The sequence below is a fragment of the Belonocnema kinseyi genome, chromosome 9, assembly GCF_010883055.1.
Source record: "Belonocnema kinseyi isolate 2016_QV_RU_SX_M_011 chromosome 9, B_treatae_v1, whole genome shotgun sequence".
In the NCBI taxonomy this organism is placed as follows: domain Eukaryota; kingdom Metazoa; phylum Arthropoda; class Insecta; order Hymenoptera; family Cynipidae; genus Belonocnema; species Belonocnema kinseyi.
Window position 1 is genome coordinate 36,383,809 of NC_046665.1, and position 4,255 is coordinate 36,388,063.

A 4,255-nucleotide genomic window follows, 5' to 3' on the forward strand; every position below is an offset into this window, starting at 1 on the left:
TACAAGCTATCTAAGGATGGTACTATAGAACGCCACCTCAAGGTAGGCCTAGTGGCGCCATCTCTTGGTCAGGCCGGAAACTTATCAATCCATCCTCGTATTTTGTCATAATGGCAAATTGGACAGCCTTAGAAAGTAAAGTTAGCCCTGATAAGAAAAGAAATGTAAATAAAGACTATCGATTTACTAAATGCGTAATAAAAAAGGTCGTTTTGTTGGGAATTACATCTTCTGCCTTTTTTTAGCGAAGAACACAGTCATTTAGGAGAGGAACAAGTATGGTATTGTTTTATAAAGGTAAAACTTGATATTTAATGTAATTTAATTGTCATAATTTAGTATTGCATACTTTTCAATTTTACAAATAAATAACTCAATTCCAATTTTTAAATGTCTATAATATTTTTGTACAATAGTTACTAGAATTCAGTAATATCTACTTCACACACAAAAAAACAAAATTTTGGTTGAATATTAGGATGGGCTAAAAGTACAAAAATCTTCTTGACTCCGACTTGTACTGCAACTTTCACATGTGGCCAAAAAAGTATCAATTAGGGTCCTTGTGTCACAAATAACTATTTTGTCACTTGTTGGAAGCCTATAAAAATTCAACGCACAAATGAAAGCATACGCCTTTTTTAAGGGCGGCGACCCATGTAACACCTCAAACATAAGAATATATTTTGGGATTTTTTGGGGGATGTAGAATATAATGAACCGTTTCAAAACCTTTATAGTTCATTAAGGCACTTTTGAACTAAGAAATAAATTTTTCCAGCCATAAATATGCATTACAATTTTAATTATAAGGGCAGATGTTGAGCATGTTCAGCATCGAGATGTGAAATTGTCCGCTCTCTAATTTCTTACAGATTCGTCTGAAACGAAAAAACAAAAAAGGTTCTTGAAGTTTTTATTCATAGCTTCTGTGTCATTTTTGACAAAATGGCGTCCGTTTAAAAAAATTTTATTTTCACCCAAAACTTTGCAGGAAAATATTTAAAAAATAATTGTTTAAACTTTTTTTCCAGTTCAGAGAGGATCACACAAAAGACAATCATTTCAACTATATGTGTATGCAAGGAGAACTCAATCAGTTAAATATTTTTTGAATTATCTTCCGGGCAAACATGAAAAATATGAAACCGAGAAAAACGCGTTTAAAGATTAAAATGTAGAAAAAAGCAGCATCGGCAGGCTAGCGTGAGGCGCGCGGGGCGCCTTTTAGGGGTTAAAGAATGCACCTGCGACTCTGAAACTTTTACAGCATGTTTTTGGGATGACAAGCATCCATTTAAGCAAAAAAATCGTTTGTTTGCAGCCGTTACATGGGTTAAACATAAAAAAGGTTGGTGGCGCTATCATGCTGATGTTCTTTATTGCTCTAAAATACTGATTAAATAAAAGGGGCAGGCTTTTATTTAAGCCCATGAGGAAGATTCTAGAACCTCATATTGATTTTTTAGAATCTTCTAAACAGTACGGAAAAGCATTTTTTTACATTTCGACGTCGTTTAAAAAAAAGCTATGCATGCTAGAATATTTTTCTAAACGGATCTTAAATCACAACTAATTCTCTTTAACTTAACCAGGATTTCTTTCAGTGATAAGTGAGTGTGTAGTCGTCCCGGTTTTTCGTACAAAATATGTAAGCGAGTATCTTGCAAAGTCATTGATTGGATAGATATAAGCTTACTCTTATGAAAATTCTAGAGAACTAGAAGTAATTAAGGTTTAAAGTAAAAAACTTCTATTTCATTTTTTAAACTATAAAATATAAAAATTATATACTATGAATCGCGTATATTAAAAAATTAAAAAATTTATTTTAGAACTATTTACAAACGTGAACAGATAATAAAAGACTTGTAAAATATTTTCCTAGAACATTTCAATACCAAAAATGATTTTTACAGAAAAACGAAACTTTGAATAAGGCTGATGAGCTTCTGCTTAAATGGAAATATTAAGAACACAGCCAAATGCAAAGCGTACCAAAAATATAATTATCTGTATGAAATAGTAGAGTTTCAGCAATAATATTGTTGTACTTTTGATTAGTTGCAAATATAAATTTTCAATATTGATGTCTGCCATGGTTGTCTTAGCAAAAGAAACTATTGCGATTTATCCGTGGCATTCTATAGGGAATTTTAACGTAGAATCCAAATTTCAACAATTTAAAAGTTGATTTTGCTGTTTTTTCGAGTTTTCAAAAAAGGAACCGAATGGGAACCCAATGGGGTCTTTACGGGTACTTTGTAGAGGCTCCATTCGGTTCCTTCGGTCCGCCAGGGATGACTTAAAGAAAAAAGGAAAATTTTTGCCTGCTCTAGTAAGCTTTAATTTAAAACAAAATGGGCTCTCTTGTACACAGCCTAAATTGCCGCGTAATTGTGGCACAACATTTAAAATCAATCATTGTACACGACGAAGTTTAAGGGCGTTTTGGAACAGAGTGTACGAAAAATGCACACAATTTGTCAAAGTATCCTAATATTTTATTTTATTTGTTACATTTTTCTTACATAAAGTGTAGGTTTTAAGCTGATACAGAACCCCTTTTAGGCAAGCAAACCATTACAGCATTTAAATTCCTACACGGGATTTGCGAAGGACCAATAGATTTCGCTACACCAGCTTATGAGGTGATGTAGCAGAAGCTAAAAAATAAACGTTTTCGCAAATGCCTTACAGAAATCTCATATTTTGAGGCACAGCAACTGACATAAGAAGCACATAAAATAAGGTTAGGTGGGTGTAAGAGAAAAGCACGAGTTACAATATGAAGAACATGTTCGATTACCAGAAGCACACACTCCATATGCGCGAAGTTGCGACCTCTACCCGACTCAGGGGCGGTCAACGCAATGAGAAGTAGGCGGCAATAGATAGCCAGAGCTAGCGCCGCGTACAATTGGTCTGTCAACTAGATCGTATGTTCATGTGTCAGTGCACGTATATGTATATATAGTTCTTTCATGTGTTTTAGTTTTATCATAATTAAAGGAAAATAAAAGACTGAAAGCAAAATTTGAAGAATATGAGACAAAAGACAGATAAGCAACATTTTTTAATGCCTCTTAAATCATATTTCCATAATTTTGCACTAATTCTTTCGTATGGCAATACGCAAATGAAAATTTGCAAACACAAGTTTTTCAGGTTATCAGTCTCACATGACAGTTTTCAAATTCCAGGGCCAGTCGACCGTCAACGCTTTCGATTTCAAAAGTCAACCTTCCCTTGCCCCGTTCACCCGCTGTCGACAGCAGCGCGCGTACAATTGGACTGCGAACTAAATATAATCATAATAGTACGCGGCCGTCTACTTCCGATTGGGTTGACCGCCCTGACCCGACTGCGTGATGGGTATCCAAGAGGTCAGGTGGTTGGCGATGAAAAGGATCTTAAAATGCATATTTAAAAAAAAAGAAACTTTCAAAAGTATAATATCACAAGTAGAACAAAAGAAAAACTGTTTTTTATCAGTAAGAATACGAGGAATGGCTCCTTCGCTACCACTGTGGCAGAGCAAGTATGCGCCCCTCTTGACTACCCAAGGGAGCCAAACTAACGTCACACTCGCGGTAATCATAGTCACTTTCAGCAATGCGTAATAGTTTCATTGTTTAATTGCTAATATTATAAAATATCTATCAGTATGAAATTATCGACACATGGAAATTCTCGACAACTCTAACATAGTTAATAATACAATATCAAAATAATAAATGATAAAAAAACTTATTTTATGCATATGATCGAATTTATTTATAATCTTGAAGGCAGTCCATGCTTAAGTCTCAGAAACTTTCGCCACACTAATCTGTGATTTAAAAAAAAAATAAGGCGGCACATATCTTTACCAGAAGGTTTAGAAGATTATTTATATTCTGTTGTACTTAAAAAAATGTTTGACAAAATTATGAGCAGAGAGCGGTCAAGCGTAGTCTCAAGTTGCGCATGGAGCCTACACTCTACATTTAAATCAGTCAAAACTTGACTGATTGAATCAATCAAGAAAGTTCTGACAGGTAAGTCAGTCATTTGACTGGCAAAACAGTCATTTTGACTGATGAATCAGTTAATATTGGTGACTGATTGAATCAGTCACTAATATAATTTTTAATTAACATTAATGATAAATAATTATTTCTTCATTAATTTTTAATAAATAATTAATATAGATAATAATTTAGATACGTTATAAATGTTGTATATATTTATCATATTACATCCTAACAATTTT